Below are 23,774 nucleotides of genomic sequence, written 5' to 3' on the forward strand. Positions count from 1 at the left end.
CCTAAACATTTCCCCCTGCTCCAACCCATATGTCACCCCAAGCTCGTTTAATCCAGCAAACCGGTCCCCTTAGAAACAAATCTTTTAATGTCCTGATTCCCTTCTTCTCCAATCTCCGAAAACTCCCATCCCATTTCCCTGGCAGCCCCCCCACCCCTGGACGAGACACCACAAAATATTCACTTTCATCTAAATTTAGTTTATATCCCGAAAAAGACCCAAACCCTCAAAGCAGCTCCAATATGCCCACCATCGACACACTCGGTTCCGATACATACAACAGCAAGTCGTCCACATACAAAGATACCCTATTCTCTACACCGCCCCCCCCCCCTGCCCCCGAACTATCCCTTTCCACACCTCCAAACTCCGCAACACCTTTGCGTCCACATTCAAATGTGATATGGGCCTATACGGCCCACACTCTACCAGATCCTTATCCTTCTTGGGCAACAGGGAGATCAATGTCTGCCCCAAAGTCTGTGGCAACACCCCCTTCCCTATTGCCTCCTCAACCATCTCCACCATCAGCGGCGCCAATGTATGTTTAAATTTCCTGTAATACTCTACCGGAAACCCTTCTGACCCTGCTAAGGGGCTGTTTAGCACAATGCTAAATTGCTGGCTTTGAAAGCAGACCATGCAGGCCAGCAGCACGGTTCGATTCCCGTAACAGACTCCCTGAACAGGTGCTGGAATGTGGCGACTAGGGGCTTTTCGCAGTAACTTCATTTGAAGCCTACTCGTGACAATAAGCGATTTTCATTTTTCATATCTTCCCCGACTGCATCCTCCCAATCGCATCTTTTATCTCCTGTTCCGCTATCGCCCCCTCCAATATGGCCCTAGCCCCTCCCCCAACCTTGAGTATTCCAAACCATCCAGGAATTCCTGCATCTCCTGATCCTCCCCGGGTGGCTCTGACCTATACAATCTTCCGTAAAACTTTTCAAGCACCCATATTAATCTGATCCGGAGCCACCACCAACTTCCCTGCCCTATCCCGCACCTGAACAATTTCCCTCGCCATTGCCTCCCTCCAAAGTTGACCTACCAGCATGGTTCCTGTGTTCTCTCCATACTTTTAGACCGCTCCCCTCGCCCGCCTCAATTGGCGCACCGCCTTCCTTGTGGACAGCCGGTCAAAACGCGCTTGCAGCTCCTTCCTCTTTTCCAACAATATTGGATCCACATCCTCTGCATACCTTCTGGCCACTTTCAACATCTCATCTATTAACCTTTGCTGTTCCACCCTCTCCTCCTTATCCATCTTTGCCTTAAATGATATCACCTCCCCCCTCACCGCTGCCTTCAAAGCTTCCCATACCACCGCCTGCGAGACCTCACCCGTACAATTAAACTGCACATATTCCTCAATCACTTTTCCAATCTTATCACAAAATCCTCGGTCCCCCAACCAATCTACACCCCCCCCCCCCCCCCCCCCCCCCCACCCTCTGTACTATTCCCTTCTCCAACACCATATCAACCAAGTGTGGGGCATGGTCCAATATCGTAATTGCCAAATATTCCAACCCCTTGACCCCGGTCAACAGCGACTTCCCCACCACAAAACAATCTATCCGCGAATAGGCCTTATGAACTGAAGAGAATAAAAAATACTCCTGCTCCCCTGGGTGCAAGAACCTCCAAGGGTCCACTCCTCCCATTTCCACCATTAGCCCAGCCAACGTCTTCGCTCCCCTTGACTGGGTAAGCGATTGCGGTCGTGACCTGTCCAAATTTGGATCCTGCACCATGTTCCAGTCTCAACCCACTATCAATTCATGTGAATCCAAGTCGGGGATTGTGCCACACACCTTCTTTACAAACACTGCATCATCCCAGTTAGAACCATACATGCTTACCAATGCCACCAACCTCCCTTCCAATGCCCCTGTCACTATTACGTACCTACCTCCCTGATCTGCCACAACTTTCTCCACTTGGAGCCTCACTTTCTTATTCACCAGAAACGCAAACCCCCGCCCCCGACTCTCAAAACCCGAGTGAAACACCTGGCTAACCCAGCCCTTTCTTAGCCTCCCCTGATCCTTCAACCTCACGTAAGTCTCCTGCAGCATCGCCACATCTGCTTTCAAACTTTTCAAATGTGCAAGCACCCTTGACCTCTTCACTGGGCCTCCCAACCCCCTCATGTTCCACACAACTATCCTAACAGGGGGTGTTCCATATAACTATCCTAACAGGGGGTCCTAATGTCGCTACAAAGAACAGCAACAAAATTCTTCAACCTCTATAACAGTATGAAGTAGGAACATTATTCAAAGTTACATATATACATTCTGACTTCATAAATGCCTCCGCCGTCTCCACCTTTTCAAAATAAAAGTCTCTGGAGTTGTAGGTCACCCTTAGATTTGCTGGATACAACACTCCAAACCGAACTCCACTGCCGTACAATGCCGCCGTCACTTGGCCGAAAGCCGCTTGCCGCTTTGCCAGTTCCACCGTCAAGTCTTGATAGATACGAACCTTGGCACCAGCCCATTGCCCTCTTGCTCCTTCTTTTCCCAGTTCAATACCTTCTCCTTCATGTGATATCTGTGAAAACAGATAATCACTGCCCTTGGCGGCTCGTTTAACTTGGGCTTAGGCCTCACTGACCGATGAACTCGGTCCAATTCATACCGAGAGGGTTCTTCTCCCTCCCACATCAGTTTTTGCCAACACCTTGGCAAAGTACTCTGTCGGCCTCAGACCCGCCGCCCCCTCGGGCAGGCCCACAATCCTTAGATTTTGTTATCTCGAGCGGTTCTCCACATCCTCCAGCTTTGCTCGCAGCCCCTTATTGGCCTCAACCACCCTTTGCAGCTCATCTCCCATCGAGGTGAGCTGATTGCTGTGCCATGACATGGCCTCCTCTACTCCTCATTCTGTTCCCTCACCTCAGCCGACGCCATTGCAACAGCTACCTTCACTGGGGCAATTGCCTCCTCTACCAACGCCTTCAGTGCCACCGCCATCTCCTCTCTCATCACCTCCAAATGTTTTGCGAACTGCTTTTTGAGCTCTAGAGACACCACCTCAGCCATCCTCTCTGCTGTAAGCAGTGCAGCTCCACCCAGCGACCCGGCCTCCGTCCTCTTGTCAGCCCCTGGGCTGGACTTCATGCTCGACGGTGAGCTCTCATTCTCTCCCCTCCTCGCTGCTATTTTCCTCTGGCTTTTGGACATCTTTCATCTTCTTTACAGCTTCTTAGTCCTTCATGAATTTCCCCCAGGACCGGGCATTAAAAATTCCCAAAAAGAAAAAAAACATACAACTCAAGCAGGAGTCACTCAACATGTGACCACCCCTCTACATGCCGTCTTCAGCTGCCTTGTGTTCTGGGCCCAGCCCCATTGCTCTGGTTGCTTCAAGCACTGATTTCAAATTCAGGGCTTCAGCTGCCTCACAGTCTGCCCACCATCTCACCATTTTGGCTGCCTTGTGGTCCTAATTTGGGCCCGCCGCCTCGCCTGCCTTGCAGGTGTTACACTCTGCTCCCGCCTCTCCAACGGCCCACACTCCGCACTCGACACCTCCGCTCCAACTGCCCCGCACTCCGGTTGGAATTATCGCCAGTTTTAAACTGGTTTGGTTTGCCGCCCATCCCTCGAGCTCTAAAGACCGAAAAAAGATTGAGAAAAAAAAACCCTGGGGAAAAAAAATGTCCGCGGGCAGGAGCCTCTCTCTTTAGCAACCGCCCCACTCCCGAGCTCGCCGGTTTCCAATTTTAAAGTGCCTTTTTTACCCTTTTGGTGTCTGGTTTGATACTTCAAGCACACACCCTTGTTGCGGGGGGGGGGCAAGTTCCCAGTAAGGAATGGAACAAAATTGCGATCCCCAGCAGGACCTCCACATAATGCGGCCGCTCACTGTTTCAGCTTCAACGTCCCCCACCCCCTACTCTAAAATGAAAACTTTGATAAACATATTTATAAAAAAATAAATAACTTTAATCATTAAGACTGACTAACCAGATCTTCCTCGAGTCAAAATTATTTCTAAGCAAGAATGATTAGATAAACTTCAGTAATTTGTCACCTTCTAGCTGAAGTGTCTTAATCATCCGTCAGAGTTTCAGTCTGTTCAGTTCAAATTCCTTTCATATTAAGTCATGACCAAATCCTGGAGCCTTGTTTCTCAGATTAGCCGTTTATTTCATTACTAACATTTATTCATCTTCCAAATTGCAAAATCATGTTCCATGGCCCAACGTCAACAATTGGTCTGGCCAACATTTCATTTAATGAATATTTTTGTATTCCAAATCTTGTTTACCTTGGATTTCAGAATGAGGCTTTATTGACCCAGAACATTCCAGTTAATCTCCAGTTTTATCTTTCTTCCCTGTAGCCCTCAACCTGCACACAGATGGCTCAGCGCATAAGGTTGCACTAAATCATCAGATATTCCAATCTTCACCGTGCAGCCAAAGCTTTAGTCTTCTCTGAATCATGTTTAATTCTAAACTGTTTGCTTACTTCATAAGTATAATATTAATATACGGTATGGTAGCATAGTGGTTAGCACTGTTGCTTCACAGCATCAGGGTCCCAGGTTCAATTCTGCTTCGGTGACTGTCTGTGCAGAGTCTGCACGTTCTCCCTGTGTCTGCGTAGGTTTCCTCCAAGTGCTCCAGTATCCTCTCACAAATCTCGAAAGACGTGCTTGTTAGGTGAATTGGACATTCTGAATTCTCCCTCCGCGTACCCAAACAGGCGCCGGAATGTGGCGACTGGAGGATTTTCACAGTAACTTCATTGCAGTGTTAATGTAAGCCTACTTGTGACACTAATAAAGATTATTGTTACATCAGTGAATCCCCTGTTGTTTATGGAATAATCTCATCATATAAAACAGATAGTTTAGGTAGGGGGATTTTGATATTTATCACATTTGTGTTTGAATTAACTTTATTTTTATTACTTTATCAGAGTTACAAAGCAAGAGCTCAGAGTGTGGACAGGGGCAAACCCCTAATCTAGCTCCTTGCCTGCTTCAAAAACCAATGCAAATTCATGGTTCCCACAAGAGAGACATACCAGGTCCAGGCATTACACCTGACCTGATATTCATCTGAGCCAAAAGGCCGAGAGGCGATGTGTTTGAACTAACTTAATGTTTTACTGAACTGGCAGATCTTCGGCATTGCTCCTGATGAATCACAGAATTATAAAATAAACCGCAGATCACACCTATGCCCAAAGCTACGTTTTCAATTGAAGCTATCTAATGTACTCCCATTTTGTTACACTTTCCACATGTTTTATTGCTTTTTCTGATCTGATACTTATCTAATTCTCTTTTAAGTTAAACTACAATTCCTGTGTCAATAGCCATTAATGCTATAACCTCCTATAATTCAAAGGGGGCGCGATTCTCCGCTGCCCACGACGGGTCGGAGAATAGCGGGAGGGCCTTCCCGACAATTTTCACGGTCTCCCGCTATTCTCCCCCCCCCTCCGGCCGCCCCCCAACACGAATTGCTGCTCGCCGTTTTTTACGGCGAACAGCGATTCTCCGCAGGCCGATGGGCCGAATACCGCGGAGTTTACAGCCGTTTTCACGGCCGCGATCACACCTGCTTTCAGCGTTCGTGAAAACGGCCGCAAAGTGCTCGTCCCGGACAACCATGGCACCGATTGGCACGGCCGCACCACGGTCGTGCCAAGGGTGGCATGGGCCTGCGATCGGTGGGCACCGATCGCGGGCAGCGGGTCCGATATCCGCCCACTATTTGTTCTTCCGCCGCCCCGCAGGATCAGTCCGCGGGGCGGCTGAGGGGCACGACGGCCTGCGCATGCGCGGGTTTGACGCGTCTGCGTGATGACGTCATCCGCGCATGCGCGGGTTGGAGCCATCCAACCTGCGCATGCGCGGCTGACGTCATCGTGCGTGTCAGCCGCCGTGACTCTTGGCGGGCGGAGTTAGTGACGTTCGCTAACTCCGCGTCGCCGTGATTCCCCTGGCCCCGATACTAGCCCCGCCCGGGGGGGAGAATCGGGTCCCGGGACGGAGCTCCGAGGCTGCCGTGAAACACGGCAAGTTTCACGCCAGCCTTCACGGCACGCCGGATTTGTGGAGAATCGCTCCCCATTTGTGTGAAAACATTTATTTTAACGTTCTTCATTATTCTTCTAGTGATAATACCAAGGCAATTCCCAGCTAATTGACAAATTAGCCTCGGCAATTGGAAACGATGGGCACGATTCTCCGGCCTCGTTCTGCTCTCACTCGAGCGAAAGGAGGCAGGTGAATAACAGGAGAGGCTGAAAACGAGAACCGCACCAGGCACCAAACAGTTTGTGATGCAACCGGCCTGCTCTTATAGGTGAAATCTGGATCCCATCGTAGCGTGGCGATAAGCCAATTATCATCCTACTTCCATACAATTAACGGGAGCCAACCCTTATCCAATGGCCTCCCATGATTCATCGGCCTCTCCATCAAATGGTCACATTGGTGCCGATTAGTGCTCCTTTTTAAAAACCTGCCGGAAGTGCTTCTGTGGGAACTGAGGAGGTGAGTAGCCATCTTTGCTCACCAGCAAAGAGCTCTGGGCGCTGGGCTTGCCACTGCAGAGCTCGGCCGGGTGAGGGGCACCCTTTGGATGGGTGGGCCACTATGGGAAGGCGGGGAGGGAGGCACAGTGGGGGGGCAACTGGAGGGAGGTAGGCATGCCAACCCTTGGATTGTGTGTATCCATTCTGGAGACAACCCTTGGCCCAGCCCATCTGCCCCATGGACCACCCATAACCCCCCACCTACTGCCGAGGCCAGTGACCGTGAGACTGAAGGTTATTGCTAATAGGGAATTGGCAATCATGGTTAAGTGACCACATCACACAACCCAAGTGGATTCCCGTGGGTGGGCGGGCCATGTAGCATGTGGGAGTCATTGCCTCGCACCCCAATCAGACCGTGATGCCTGGACACTGTCCCTGAACACTGCGGGAGGCAACACCACACACACATCAGCCAACATCTGAACACCCAGGGGACATGTCCACAGCCAGAGTGTGGTTGAGTGCCACAGGGAGGGGACCAGCACCCGGTCCAGGTGGCAGGATGAGCAGGTGCCCGGGATACAGGGTCTGGGGTCCAGTGAGGGGAGCAGGTGCGGCCGGGAGTGCATGGGCAGAGAGTTCCGGTGGGAGGGAAGTGGGGGGATCAATGGGGAAATGGAGGGTCCTGGAGTGGGAGCCACCGCTGTTTGTCAGTCTAACACCCTCTCCCAATTCCTTACAGATATTGAACGCTATGGCAGGGATTTTGAACCCAGCAGAACATGGCCTAGTGGTGTTGCTGTTAGTCCGGGCGAGCAGACACCAGAGATGGGGCAGCATCAGCAGATGCTCGAGATGGCAACCCACGTGCCGGACCCCGCCCCATACCTGTGGACCCGGCCTCCCATCAGGCCAGGGAGGGACCCAGAGGGGGAGGCTCGCGATGGTCCAGTGTGTACAGGCGTCACTGGTCATTTGAACAGATGACTGGCAGCGTGTGCCTTTGGAGACTCAGCCGCAACAAGGAACCGCTGTGGCACCTGTGCCATGTCCTCGGGGATTTGGCACCACTTGGATGAGAAGGACACCTGCTCCCGGTGGCCATCAATATCACCGCAGCCCTGAGATTGTATGCTCAGGATCCTTCCAGGGCTCAAGTGGGGACCTGTGTGGTATCTCGCAGGCCACAGCCCACAGGTGCATCGGACAGTTCATGGATGCCCTGTTTGCCCGGGCGGAAAACTATTTTGACACAGACCAAGCCCAGCAAGGTGCCCGGGCAGCAGGTTTCTCCACGGGTCCCCAGATCCAGGGGGTTGTTGATGACACACATGTAGCCCTGTGCTCACCAGGCCATCTGGGCATGCCCTACCTTAACAGAAAGGGGTTCCACTCACTGAATATATAGCTAGTGTACAACCACCAGATGAAGATCGTGTGTGCCTGCTTCCCGGGGAGCATCCATGACAGCTACATCCTGGGGCAGTCGGTCATCCCTGGCCTCTGCGAGGAGCACCCGAGGATGGGAGGCTAGCTCTTAGGGGATAAAGGGTATATCCGTTGAGGACCTGGACCGGGATTCTTCCCTACCCGGTGGGATGGGGGGTCCCAACCACTCCGACGTTGGGCCACTTTTAGGGGCTAGGCCCGTGCCGGAGTGGCTCCCGCTTCGCCGACTGGTGCCAAAACTGGCGCCAATGGCCTTTTGCGCCCGCCGGTCGGCGTCGGGGCTGGCCGAAAGGCCTTTGCCGGCCGGCGTGAGTCCACGCATGCGCCGGGGCGTCAGCGGCCGCTGACGTCACCAGCGGCGCATGCGCGGTGGGGGGGTATCTTCCGCCTCCGCCATGGTGGAGACCGTGGTGGTGGCGGAAGAAAAAGAGTGCCCCCACGGCACAGGCTCGCCCGCCGATCGGTGGGCCCCGATCGCGGGTCAGGCCACCATGGGGGCATCCCCCGGGATCCAATCGCCCGGTGCCCCCCCCAGAACGCCGGGGGCCCGCTCACGCTACCAATCCTGCAGGCTGGAGAATTGCCATGGGGGGCACGCCGATCGCCGTGGGGGGCACGCTGATCGGCGGGGCGTGATTCCCTCTCCCACCGATTCCCGGGTGGCGGAGAATTCCGGCCACGCCGGGGGCGGGATTTACACCGGTCCCGGGCGATTCCCCGACCCTGCGAGGGGTCGGAGAATTCTGCCCCAGACTAATGACACCAGTACGGAGGTCGCAGACCGAAGTGGGAACCCGGCACATTGAGGCACATCTGTCCACCCGGGCTGTAATTGAGCGGTGCATCAAACTCCTGAAGACGCAGTTCCAATGCCTCAACCGCTCCAGTGGTGCTCTGCAGTACACCCCCCGGAGGGTCGCCCGCTTTGTGGTAGTCTGCTGTGTCCTACACAACCTCGCACAGCAGCGGGGCGACGAGATGGAGGTTGGTGATGAGGAAGATGTGGCCACCTCCAAGGAGGAGGAGGAATAGGAGGCAGACAAGGATGATGAGGTGGCATCGGGCCAGCAGGGGCTGAAGAATGAGCCCAGGGATCCGGACGACCAGCCAGAGGTTCCAGGACAGGCGGTAGCAGCAAGGGTCCGGCTAGCCCGGGTGGCCAGGGAGGTCCTCGTACGCACCTGCTTCACTTAGGACACGGCCTGATCCATCATTGATTCCTTACCCACACCCCAATCTCTTCTCCTACCCACCCAGTGTCTGTGTCACATCACTCCAGGGTGCTGGGACTGTGTCGGCACCGACAGCGTGTCTTTACATAGAACATAGAACAGTACAGCACAGAACAGGCCCTTCGGCCCTCAATGTTGTGCCGAGCCATGATCACCCTACTCAAACCCACGTATCCACCCTATACCCGTAACCCAACAATCCCCCCCTTAACCTTATTTTTTAGGACACTACGGGCAATTTAGCATGGCCAATCCAACTAACCGGCACATCTTTGGACTGTGGGAGGAAACCGGAGCACCCGGAGAAAACCCACGCACACACGGGGAGGACGTGCAGACTCCGCACAGACAGTGACCCAGCCGGGAATCGAACCTGGGACCCTGGAGCTGTGAAGCATTTATGCTAACCACTATGCTACGGTGCTGCCCTTTGTCTCTTTGTTGCTCTTTGTCGTGGACAGGGAGATAATGATAACCTGCAGAGAGCTGGGCGCTGGTGCTCCTCAATCTAAGCCATAGTCTGACCCCTGCCTCCAGCTCACACCCATCACCTGGACGCAGTGTGCCCGGGGAGCAGGGGATGCCTGGGGAAATAGGCCAAAGGTTCTGAGGTCGGCCCGCATTGTGGAAGAAAGTGACAGAGGCGTCATATTGGTTGAGCTCAAGGTTGTTTAGTGCGTTATACAATTCTCCACTTTCCCGATGGTGCCACTCCACCACTCCCCCTTTATCCCCTACCTACCCCCTTCCCCCTCTCCCAGTGCCTGAGTGATCCTCAATGTGCTTGGCCCCCTAGCTGTACCACTACATCAAGGTGTCTCCCCAAGATACACATCAGAGGTGGAGGCAGCCAGTTGATTACCTTGTCCCGAAGCCTTTGATGCCCCTGGCGGCGTCCTCTGGGGGCTCTGGGGCAGGAGGGCCCCAGTTCACTTGTCGGCAGAACATGCACAGCTGTGCTGCCCTGTCCCTTGTGCTGACTGCGAAACACAGCCTCACCAGAGGGGTCGTGCTGCCCTGTCCCTTGTGCTGACTGCGAGACACAGCCTCATCAGAGGGGTCGTGCTGCCCTGTCCCTTGTGCTGACTGCGAGACACAGCCTCATCAGAGGGGTGGAACTAGGGGGAGCTGGTGGCCACCGTTGCCACTCCATGGGACGGGACCGGGTTGACACCTAGTGCTCCCTCCTCCCGATCGGTGCCAGTGGAGCCCTGGGGTTCACCTTGGAATGGATGGGCAGCTGGTTTGAGCCCCCGTTACTCCTGCATCATCTGGCTCTGCCAACCCTATTGTCGGCTCCCCAATGTCTCCACCATCGTGTCGACGCCCTCAGTGATGCTCCTCAGTGACTGGGACATGCTCTGCTGGGCCTCAGAAATGTCCACCTGCGACTGGGACAAGCTCTGCAGCGCCTCTGCCATTCTTATCTGAGACTAGGACATGTCCCACAGAACCTCATCAAGGTCAGCGTGGTCCTGGGTAACAAACCCCAGCGAGTCGGACATTCTGTTGAGACCCTCGGCCGTGGCCATCACTGACCACGTGATGCCTTTGGCACTTTCACTAATGGTGCGGACGTCGTGCACCAGGCTCTCCACTGTAGTCGCCACCCTAGCAGTGTTGGCCTTGGTGCCACGCATTGCTGGCGACTTCTCCTGCCCCTGTAGCCTCTAGGACTCCTCCAATCGAAAATGAAAACTGAAATGAAAATCGCTTATTGTCACGAGTAGGCTTCAATGAAGTTACTGTGAAAAGCCCCTAGTCGCCACATTCCGGCGCCTGTCCGGCAGGCTGGTACGGAAAGCGTCCCAATCGGCTATGGATGGACACTGACATCTCTCTCTGAATGCCCTGACCGCTCCCTATTATCTCCATCAGCTCCAGGTAGACCGCATCTAGGAGCAACCCCGCATCGCCAAATCATGGGGACGGTCTTCTCGGCGCCATTATTGCGAGCTGACTGAGGTTGGCTAAGCAAGTGCTGCTCGACCTTGTTAGTGGGGGGCAGGTGAGCACAGAGCAGGTGAATTGGCTGGTGAGCCTTCAATTGCAGTGAGAAGCATATGGGGCTTTGTTAAGTGGACCAATTAAAGTTGATGAGCGTTGCTGGCCTCGCAGGGCCGAGTGCCAGGAAGTTCATGGAAGTTCCCGCTCACTACCACACATAGAAATCTTTCTGAAGAATCGCGCCCATTGAGTCTCACAGGGACCCTTTTAAACAACTATAGGGAAGACCACAACAATATGTTCAGAGGCTGATATCTCTCAACTTCCTAATCTCTAATCTAATCCTTTGCCTAATGATTTGACATGCATACCCCTATGTTTTATCATCCCATTCAGTTTCAAATAACTCATCCAACTGTACATTTTGGGCGGGATTCTCCGATAATGGGGCTAAGTGTTGATACCAAACGCCAGAGCATTTTACAACGGCGCCATCCCGCGCCAGGTCGGAGAATCGGCGGGGGTGTTGGGGAGGCGTGAATCCTGTGACGCCACTCCGCGCCGGGCCGCCGATTCACCGGCGACCAGAGAATTGGCGGCAATGGCGCCAGCGCGGTTGTCGCGGCCTCAACACGTGTCCCCCGCCAATTCTCCGTGCTCGACGGGCCGAATGCCCGCCCGGTTCAGCCGACTCCAGCCGACGTCGTTCGCGTGTGGTCCTACCCAGCAGGACCTCAGCGTTCTGGCTTCAGGTCCATCCTAGTGCAGGGGACGGGAGAATCGACTCCAGGGGGAGCCTCCACGATGGCCAGGCCCGCGATCGGGGGCTACCGATTGACGGGCGGGCTCATTCAAGGGGGAGGCATATGTTCCTCCGCACCGGGCCCCAGTAGGGCTCCGCCATGTTGCCCGGGGGCCAGCGCGGAGATGGCAACCCACGCGCATGCGTGGACCCGTGCCAGCCGTGGCGCGCATGCGCGGACCCGTGCCGCCCATGCTGCCCATTCGTATCGGCAGCTGGAGCTGCTTAAAGCGTTCCAGTGCCATGCTAGCTCCCTGTGCGGTGCAAGATCGCTCCTCCTAGCGGCCAGATGATGCTGTTGTAAAATGCTCCGGCGTTTACGATGGCGTCAACACTTAGCCCCATTATCGGAGAATCCCACCCAACATGTCCAGTTGGATGAGTTATTTGAAACTGAATGGGATGATAAAACATAGGGGTATGCATGTCAAATCATTAGGCAAAGGATTAGATTAGAGATTAGTATGTTCAGAGATATCAGCCTCTGAACATATTGTTGAGGTCTTCCCTATAGTTGTTTAAAAGGGTCCCTGTGAGACTCAATGGGCGCGATTCTTTGGAAAGATTTCTAAGTGTGGTAGTGAGCAGGAGTTACACTCTCCATAACCCCTGATCCCTTTATTAATCAATAACCTATCCACCTCTGTCTTAAAGTCATTGAGTGACTTGGCCTCCACAGCCTTCTGTGCAAAGTGTTCCACAGATCCACCACCCTCTGGCTGAAGAAATTCCCCCTCATCTCTGTTTTGAAGGATTGTCCCTTCAGTCTGAGGCTGTTCCCTCGGGTTCTAGTTTCTCCTACTAGTGGAAACATCCTCTCCACGTCCACTCTGTGTAGGCCCCTCAGTATTCTGCACGTTTCAATGAGATCCAAAGATACCTCTTTGTTTTTCAGTGACCCTCCTGCCCCCCCAAGTCTAGATTCTCCCACAAGAGGAAACATCTTTTCCACATCCACCCTGCCAAGACCCCTCAGGATCTTATCTGTTTCAATCAGATATTATTGGCCTGATCTTGCTGGAAAATTAATAACATCTTAACTGTGCAAGCCATTATTAAGAGGCAAATCCACCAGCAAGATCAAGGGCAGAGGAGATCGAGAATGAGTCGCAACTTTCCAGAAATTGCTGGTCAGTTTAAGCCACTGTGCTATTGGCTTTTATAGCCTGTAGCCTCCCCATTGTTTTTCAGAACTTGCTGGATATTCGCATTAGTTCCTATCAATCACACCACCAAAAATTCAGGCGCATAACTAACTTCCAGAGTAAATTTCTCTTTATTGACATGATCATTATGAGTGCAATGCCAATCAATTTTTCCAGATGAGAAAGGGAATTATTTTAACTGCTGTCTTATCCCTGCACTCAGTAATTTCCTGTTAAGATTTTTTTAAAATCTCAATTTAAAATGCTTACCATTGTCTTTTATAGAGTCATAGAGATTTACAGTATGGAAACAGGCCCTTTGGCCCAACTTGTCCATGCTGCCCAGTTTTTACCACTAAGCTAGTCACAAATGATCTTTCTCATATAACTGTCCAGATGCTTTTTATAAGACAAAATTGTACCGGCCTCTACTACTGCCTCTGGCAACTCGTTCCAAACACTCACCATCCTTTGTGTGAAAAAGTTACCCTCTGGACCCTTTTGTATCTCTCCTATCTTACCTTTAACCTATGCCCTCTAGTTTTAGACTGCCTTATCAACGCCCCTCATTATTTTATACACCTCTGTAAGATCACTCTTCAGCCTCCTACGCTCCAGGGAAAAAAAGTCTATCTTACTTTTTCATGTCTCTTTTTTCTCTGTTCCTTAATTTTTCCTCTTATTTCTCTTCCCATAGAATTTGATTTTAATTCATCTACTTTCTCGTGCCATTCCTCTGTTTCAGTCCCAATCTTTAAAATCTCATTGATTGAGGAGATGTACCATCGCTCCCTGCCCGTTCACTGAGGTCCCAGATGCCCCTGCCTTTGCCTCACTGCTATCAGATAACACTTCTAGAAATTACTGATGCAAGAAGTCCTCAAGTGAAGAAAAAAGTTTGACAGCACACGCCAAGACGTGTTCTGCTCCAAGATTCAGCCCATTAATATTCTTGAGCGATGTGTTTGGCATGTGTCATCTGCAAACTTTTAATGTTCCATTAATGCCCACATCCAAATAATTTATGAAGGTAATGAACAGCGATGATTTAAAAATGGAGACTGATGGGAAGCCATTCATGGTCTGGCGCCAGACAGATCCACTTCAATTAATGTCATTAAGATTGCAAGTAGTAACCTGCCCAACATAACATCTAGCTATGAATCCCATTTAATGCAATCTCCTTTCAAAACAGCTGTCTGCACTTTTGTTTTTGATTGCTTTCTGCAGTTAAAGATATATGACAGATATTGGATTGCTATCATCCATATTTCATAATTTATCAAAGATCGCAGCCAGCTTCTTTGATTTCCAAAAGCCATGCAGAGACTAAAGGGCTGACAAACTTTCCTATAAAAATCACTGTTGTATTGTCAAACTTTCCTATAACTGTCAGCCCTACCATTCCCAAATCTGATTTCCTCCCTCTTAAGTTTGACCAGTGGAACCTCAAACAGTTAATAAGTAGGCGAGCTTTATCTATTTCCTTTAGTATTCTGGAACAGTTGGTCTTGAGTACATTAATTCCGACTAAGCCATTATTTACTTCAGGTCAAATGAAATATTCTCAAATGTTATTGCCCCTTTGATAATTCTCTTACTTTGTTAGTTTTATAGAGGATATTGCCATATATCCTCATTGCATTTTACGGATGTAATACAATACCTTGACCAGAAGTCTCAGTTTGGGAGACGAAAGGCGTGATCTACCAGCCGCGTCCTGCCTGAGCAACATGGCCGGTAGATGCCAGGAGAGGTTCCCCAGGTTTTCCGATAGCCGGTACACCTCAAGAGATCTAACCAGATCTTGCAAGGCGTCGCTATCAGGATCCACCCACAATGGGTGAGACCCAGTCTTGCACGCTTACATGGGTTCAGAACCAACATAAACCTGCTGATGCTGGATCTAACTGGCTCCCGTTATCTACTGGCCTCCCCAGGGAGACCCCAGCTGGGCGCCGTTTAGTACTGGACCACACAAACGTGGACCAGATGGAATGACACTTGGGGGATCTCCTGGGCCATAGGAGGCCTGTGGGTGGTCAGGGATGGGGCAGGGTGGCAACCTGGCTCTCCCCCTTGAATGCAGGCACCTTGGTACTGCCAGGCTGGCACCTTACACTGCCACCCAGGCACTGGGAAGGTGATAACATGGCACTGCAAAGCCGACAGTATAACTGCCAGGGTGGCAGTACCAGGGTGCCCTGGTGCCAGGGTGGTACTGCCTATAGCCAAGTTCCGTACACATGAGTGCAGCCTCAACCGGGACCTGGGATTCATGCCGCATTACATTCATCCCCACCATCTGGCCTGGGCTGGCAAAATCATACCAGGGGCTGACATAAAAAGAGATATGGCTGATTGGCAGGAGAGGGGTGCGGAGAGTTCCCTGACCAGGCTGGTCATGTGGAATGTGAGAGGCTGAATGGGCCGGGTAAATGGTTGTGTGTGTTCACGCATCTGAGGAGTCTTAAGGCGGACGTGGGGTTTTTACAAGAGCCGCACCCCAGAAGCTGGGGGATCAGACGAGGTTGAGGAAGGGATGGGTGGGGCAGATATTCCACTCGGGCCTAGATATGAAGTTGAGGGGGGTGGCAGTGTTGGTTAATAAAAAGGCGGCGTTCGAGGTGGGGCGTATCGTAGCCAAACCAGGGGGTGGGTATGTGATGGTCAGTGGGAAGCTGGAGGGGATGGCAGTAGTCCTGGTAAATGTTTGTGCCCCAAATTTGGATGCTGTGTGTAACATTCTCCGTATGCACGGATGGCAAGATCTTTGAAGTTGAAGTGATCAGAGAACATATGGCTTTGTAAATGAACAAAACTATTTATTAACTAACTAAAACACTGAAGGGTTTCTATGATGTCTGCTACGATTACAGTAGGATATGACGGCTAAAGACAAACAACTATAATTAACTAGTATTGATTACTGTTGACTCAGGAGTTGCTCGTTTTGCAACTGGACTCTGTGCCTGCTGACCAGGTTCTGCCTCCCATATGGGTGTCTTCCAGTAATGTTCACCTGTCATCACGCCACCAGTGGTTGGATGCTGGAATACGTTCTGCCTCACATGTGGCTATATTCCCGTAACATTCTCCTGTTGTCACGCCACCTGTGGTCGGATGCTAATCTATACATACAGGCACTAATGTTTATATACAGTTTAGTTATTATATTATACACACAAATGATAGTTCACATATCATCACAATGTGGACTTTATGAGGCAAGTTGTTCGGGAGGATCCCGGACCTGGACACACATCGGCTGATTATAGAACATAGAACAGCACAGAACAGGCCCTTCGGCCCTCGATGTTGTGCTGAGCAATGATCACCCTGCTCAAGTCAACATATCCACCCTATACCAGTAACCCAACAGCCCCCCCCCCCCCCCCCCCCCCCCCATTAACCTTATAAAAAAAAAAAAAAAATTTTTTTTTTTTTAATGACTTGATCTTGGTGGGCCGCATAAAGACCTTTGGCGGGCCGCATGCGGCCCGCGGGCCGTAGTTTGCTCACCCCTGCCATAATCCTTAATTCCTTTATTCTTCAAAACTATCTATCTTTATTTTGAAAACATTTACTGAAGCAGCCTCAACTGCTTCACTGGGCAAGGAATTCCATAGATTCACAACCCTTTGGGTGAAGAGTTCCTCCAAAGCTCAGTCCTAAATCTACTTCCCCTTATTTTGAGGCTATGCCCCATAGTTCTGCTTTCACCCGCCAGTGGAAACAACCTTCCCGCATCTATCCCCTTTAGAATTTTATATGTTTCTATAAGATCCCCCCCAGCATCCTTCTAAATTCCAAAAAGTACAGTCCCAGTCTACTCAACCTCTCCTCGTAATCCAACCCCTTCAGATCTGGGATTAACCTAGTGAATCTCCTCTGCACACCCTCCAGCACCAGTACGTCCTTTCTCGGGTAAGGAGACCAAAACTGAACACAATACTCCAGGTATTATGGGGGGTGTGTGGGGGGGGGGTGTGGATTACAATATGAACCTGGACCCGAGACTGGACCGGTCGAGTCCCAAGTTGTCGAGGGTATCGGAGGTGGTGAGGGAGCACATGGGGGCGGGCGGGGCGGGGGGGAGGGGGCGAGGACCCGTGGAGGTTTGGGAGGCCGAGGTGGAAGGCGTTTTCAGACTTCTCCCACGTGCACCGATTTTCTTGTGATGGATAAGGTGCTCCTGGCGGGTCGGTGGCGACCATAGGGTTTCGCAGTATGTGGATGCTTTGAGGGCAGCATTGGAGGGATTATGGAGATTTTGAAGGAATTTGGCTGGTTTTCGTGGTATAAAGTGACTATAGGAAAGAGCGAACTGGTCCCATCAATGCCCAGAGGGCAAGAGAGGAGATTAGGGCAGTTGCTGTTCAGGGTGGTGGGGATGAGCTGCAGGTATTTAGGAATCCAGGTGGCTTGGAGCTGAGCCCAGCTACACAAATTTAATTTGGCTCGATTGGTAGAAGGGATGAAGGCGAATTTTAATAATATAATATATAATAATAATCTAAGATGAGGGATGTTTTGCCGCTGTCGCTGGCTGGGAGCATGCTGACAGTAAAAATGATGGTGCTGCCCGGGTTGTTGTTCGTGTTCCAGAATCTCCTTATCTTTGTCCCCAAGTCCTTTTTCAGGAAGGTTAATGCGATAATTTCAGGGTTTGTGCGGCAGGATAGACCCCGTGGGGTGATGTGAGTGTTTTTGGAGGGGGCGTTGGCTATGCTGAGTTTGATAAAATACTAGTGGGTGGCGAATATTGCGATAGTGAGGAAATGGGCTGTGGAGGAGAGGTCAGCCTGGGGGCGGGTGGAGGCGCTGTCTTGCAGGGGAATGAGTTTGAGGGATCTGGCACCTGTTCCATTGTTGCCGACCAGGTACTCCATGAGCCCAGTGGAGGTGTCGGAGTTAAGGGTGTGGAGTCCGTGCAGGCAACCTTTTGGCCTGGAGGACATGTTGTTGTGGCCGCTGATATGGGACAAACATAGGTTTGTGCCAGTGGGACTGGATACGAGCTTCCGGGGGTGGAGACAGGTGGGGACTTGCTTGTTGGGAGCAAATCCGCTGGGCTGGAGGAGTTGTGCAAAGGAAATGACTTTAGGTACCTGCAGGTGAGGGACTTCATGAGGAGGGAGGTGCTGTCCTTCCCAAGGCTGCCATCTCCAGTGTTGCAGGGGATGAAATAGGGGACGGGAGGATGTCGGATATTTACAAGGAATTGATGGAGAGGGAGGGGGCGCTCTGGTGGAGGAGACCAATCACAAGTGAGAGGGGGAGCTGGGAAGGGAGATGACGGCCGGGACATGGATGGAATATATGTAAAAAACTTGAATTAAAGTATTTTTAAAAAAGAATATGCAAGAGGAAACTTAAAAAAGAATTTAGGAGAGCAAACAGGGAACATAAAAGGATACAAGCAGATAAAATAAAGGAAATTACTCAGTTGTTTTATAAGTATATTAAGGGTAAAGGGGTAACTAGGGAAAGAGCAGGGCCCATTAAGAACCACAGTTTTAATTTGTGTGTGGAGCCGGAGGATGTAGGCAGTGTTCTAAATGAATACTTAGTGTCAATGTTCATTCGTGAGAGGGAGGGTGTGGGTATAGAAGATTAACATAGACAAAGAGGAGGTCCTTAGTGGTCTGGCAGGCTTAAAAGTAGACAAATCTCCAGGGCCGGATGAAATGTATCCCAGGCTATTGAGTGAGGCAAGGGGGGGAAATAGCAGGGCCACTGGCAATCATTTTCAATACCTCTCAGGCCACAGGAGAGGTACCGGAGGTCTGGAGGATAGCCGACGTAGTATCTTTATTCAAGAATAGATGGAGGGATAAGCCAGGAAACTACAGGCTAGTCAGTCTAACCCCAATCGGGGGGAGGGGGGGGGGGGGCATGGGGCGTGGGAACTGAGGGGGGTGGTGGTGGGAACTATTGGAAGCAATTCTGACAAACAGAATTAATCTGCATTTGCGGAGGCAAGGATTAATTGAGAACAGTCAGCATGGTTTTGTTATGGGCATGTCATGTCTGACCAACGTGATTGAATTTTTCAAAGAGGTGACCACATATATAGATGAGGGAAATACATTTAATGTAGTCTAATTGGACTTCAGCAAAACTTTTGATAAAGTCCCACATCGGAGACTGATAGCGAAGGTAAGAGCTTATGGAATCTGGCAATTTGGATCCAACATGACTGAGTGGTAGAAAGCAGAAGGTGGTGGTGGAGGTGTGTCTTCCTGACTGGAAGCCTGTGTCCAGTGGGGTCCCGCAGGGATCAGTGTTGGGGCCCTTGCTGTTTGTGGTTTATAGATGAATCATTTAGCTATGAGTGCAGGAGGATTGATCAGTAAGTATGAGGAAGATACGAAAATTGGTTCGATGGCAAGTAGTGAGGAGGATAGCCTTCAATTACAGGAGGATATAGACAGGTTGGTCAGATGGGCTGATAGGTGGCAAATGGAATTCAATCCTAATAAGTATGTGGTGATGCTCTTAGGCAGGAGAAACAAGGCAAACAAGGACCCTGGTGCATATGTACACCGGCCCCATAAGGTAGCAGAGGAGATGGATGTGGTAATATGCCTGTGAACAGTATTGTACATAGTTAGCAGTGCAACCTCCAACCGGCTGGTGACATCAGACATAGGTCACGTGATGTGGGACACTCGCCAGTTGGCAGTAAGGCGTACAACAGGACAGTTGCACAGGGTAGTTTCATGAGAGTTCACAAAACTCAAATAGTATCCTAGTCTGTGGAGTATTCTGTTTGTTATCTTTCCAGATATTGATCGGTAAATCATCATTCTAGTTAAGTCACCAGGTGTTTTGTGTGCATCATTGCAATGGCAAGGTCACAGAACACAACAGTGAATAGAATGGTTAAGTTCGGACAGCACGGTAGCATGGTGGTTAGCATAAATGCTTCACAGCTCCAGGGTCCCAGGTTCGATTCCCGGCTGGGTCACTGTCTGTGCGGAGTCTGCACGTCCTCCCCGTGTGTGCGTGGGTTTCCTCCGGGTGCTCGGGTTTCCTCCCACAGTCCAAAGATGTGCGGGTTAGGTGGATTGGCCATAGTAAATTGCCCGTAGTGTCCTTAAAAAGTAAGGTTAAGGTGGGGGTTGTTGGGTTACGAGTATAGGGTGGATACGTGGGTTTGAGTAGGGTGATCATTGCTCGGCACAACATCGAGGGCCGAAGGGCCTGTTCTGTGCTGTACTGTTCTATGTTCTAAGGCATGTGGTATACTTGACTTTATTAGCTGAGGCATAGAGTTTAAAAGCAGGGAGGTTATGCTGGAACTGTATAAAACATTGGGTTGGCCACAGCTAGAATATTGTGTGCAGTTCTGGAATCCACATTATAGGAGGGATGTGATTGCACTGGAAAGGGTGCAGAGGAAATTTACCATTTGTTCCCTGGGCTGGAGAGTTTTAGTTATGAAGAGAAATTGGACAGATTTGGATTGTTTTTCTTAAAGGAGACTGAGGAGGGACATGATTGAGATATATAAAATTATGAGGGGCATAGATAGAGTAGACAGGAAGAAACTTTCCCCCTTGGTGGAGGGATTAATAACCAAGGGGCTTAGATTTAAGGTAAGGGGCAGGAGGTTTGGAGGGGAAGGAAAGCTTTCTTACCCAGAGGGTGATGGGAGTTTGGAACTCACTTCCTGAAAGGATGGTGGAGGCAGAGACCCTCATAAAATGTAAGAAGGATTTTGACGTGCACTTGCGATCCCAAGGCATACAAGGCTAGGGGCCAAGCCAGGAAATGGGATAAGAATAGTTAGGTAGGCAACATGGTGGCGCAGTGGGTTAGCCCTGCTGCCTCACAGCGCCGAGGTCCCAGGTTCGATCCTGGTCCTGGGTCACTGTCCATGTGGAGTTTATACATTCTCCCCGTGTTTGCGTGGATTTCGCCCCCACAACCCAAGATGTGCAGGCTAGGTGGATTGGCCACTCTAAATTGGCCCTTAATTTGGAAAAAAATGAATTGGGTACTCTAAGTTTTAAAAAAATAGAGAAAAAAAGAATAGTTAGGTGGTTGTTTTTGACCGGCGCAGACTCGATGGGCCTTTTCTGTGTATATGACTCTATAACTCTATAACTTTCCCACTCCCTGATGTGTCACAGTGTCCACAGCTCAGCCTCCAGCTCAATGATTCTGAGCCGAATCTCCTTGAGCCGCAAACACTCACTGTAGACATGTTTTCCCGGGATCACAATGTTATCCAGAAGCTCCCATATGCAGCAGCCTTGACACATCACTTGTCCTTAACTTTAATTTGTTTTAATTATCGACTTACTTATCTTATTCAATTATTTATTATTTTTACATATTTTATGAACCTTACCACCAGTTGATGTACTATTTTAACTTTAGCAATAGACTTGACTGTAAATACTTATCAGATACATGCCAAACAGCTATCTTCTTCCCCAACCAAATTGCTCCTTTATTGTGATGAGTCCACTTTTTCACACACTTATTTCAAACTCAGCACGGGTTGGTGTGCCTCCGACTCCCATGTCAGTACAGGCCTTGAACCTCAGTACCGATAGTTATTCTCCCCTTCTGGGCTGCTTCCTTCTAGATCCACCACCTCTCTGATTCCCTTGTGTCATGTGAGAGTACCTTTAAGAAATGGGTATTTATCAAATAGTTGTAGTGGTGTACCTGTAAGAAATGGGTGTTTTCAAATAGCTACAGTGATGTCAGAGTGTGGGTGGAGCTGAGCTGTGACTCTGCTTTTACTTTTGCTTTGAACAAAAGCTGGTGATGTCTGTGGGTTTTAGTTTTGTTTTCAGAGTGAAGAGCTGCAGTGAAAGCCAGCAGATGTGCATGAATACCTCTGCAAGCTAAAGAGTGTTCATTTGGGTGATTTCAAAGTGATAACTGCTCTCAATAGAGAATTTAAACCTGATGTTTGTGTTGAAGAGGGTATTTGTCTTATGGATGTTGCAAGGAAAGATTAAGGGTTACTTATGAAGTACTGCATTCTTTGATGGGAGTATTTTAGTTGATAGTTGCTAAGGGGTTTATTTTGTGTGTTTAAAAATGTTCATTGGATTCATCGAATAAACATTGCTTTTTTGTTTAAAAACACTTTTAGTTCTCTATTGCATCACATCTGTAAAGGGGGCCTTTGTGCTCCCCATAACCAAAATCTATTCCAAGTTATGGGTCAGGTGAACTCCATGATACACTTTGGGGTTCTCTAAACCCTGGCCTGTAACACAGGTAAGTGTAGGCCTTTAACCTTGGTCCTCATAGTTCCACCGCCTCTCCGACACCCAATTATGTGTCGACCTCAAGCCTTGGCCAAATTTACATCAGCCCCCTTCAGTCTATTTCCTCACAGGTTCACTGCCTTTTTGACTCCCAGGGAAGCGTGGGTGTCGAGCTTTTACCATGGGCGTCATCAACCCTAGGTTAGGTGCAAAAGTGGGTGCCACGTAAGTCCACACCTGGTGGTGGTCATACTGGTCGTACTTTTACCGCAGGCTGTCTCTTAATAGGTTTCATGTGTGTCCACTGTCAAATGAAGAAGGGCGGGCAGACTCCTGATGCTACAGGCACAATCAGAACTCCGAAGCCTCAACAGTGTCACTGTGAAAGGTGGGTGCTGCTGAGACAAGTTGGAAATCTCAGGGGTGCTTCAAAATGCAAAACCCCAGCCCAATATGCATCTTTATGTGAGCACAGTAAGAAGTCTTACAACACCAGGTTAAAGCCCAACATGTTTGTTTCAAGGAAGGAGCAGTGCTCCGAAAACTCGTGTTTGAAACAAACATGTTGGACTTTAACCTGCTGCTGTAAGACTTCTTACTGTGCTCATCCCAGTCCAACGCCGGCATCTCCACATCATCTTTATGTGGCACAACATCAGACTTTGTTTTATAATGCTCCTGGGAAGAGCCTTGGGATGTTCCATTGCATTAAGGGACTATATAAATATAAGTGCTTTTGTACTTTGAAATTTCCTTTCCTTTTTAAAATTGGCACTGTTTAAAGATGCATGTAAGGGAAGCGGTCAGAAACATTGTTCCAGACAGAGCTGTGTGGTTACCATCATTCACTTCAGAATTACATCCTGCGGAATAATGTACTTCAGGGTGTTTGTTTCAGTGAATATGGTTCACGTTAAAAGGTTCAATTTAATCCATGGCCAAAAACACATGGGGCGCAATTCAGTGGCCTCATTGTGCTCGATGAGAGCGTGTCGAGGCTGGTGAATAGCAGGAGAGGCAAAAAACGAACCGCACCAGGCGCCAAACCATTTGCAATGCAAACGCCCGTTCCCATAGACGAAATCAGGATCTCGCTGCACGTGGCGAGAAACCAATTATCACCACTTAACCCCAATTCCATACAATTAACAAGAGCCACCTGTTATCCAACGGCCTCCCGTCATTCATCGGCCTCGGCAGCAGGTGGTCACGCTGGCGCTAAATGGTACTCCTTCTGTAAAACTGGAACCTGACAGAAGGGCTTCTGCGGGTACCCGAGGAGGTGAATACCCACCTTTGCTCACAGGCAAAGAGCTGGGAGGTGCTGGGCTTGTCACCCCAGTGCTCGGCAGTGGATGGCGGGGCGGGGGGGCAACTCCAGTCCCTGCCTGTCTGTCCCACTGACAACCCATAACCATTGACTGCGGAGGCCTCTGGCCATGCGG

Source organism: Scyliorhinus canicula, chromosome 8 (genome assembly GCF_902713615.1).
Source record: "Scyliorhinus canicula chromosome 8, sScyCan1.1, whole genome shotgun sequence".
NCBI classification, from domain to species: domain Eukaryota; kingdom Metazoa; phylum Chordata; class Chondrichthyes; order Carcharhiniformes; family Scyliorhinidae; genus Scyliorhinus; species Scyliorhinus canicula.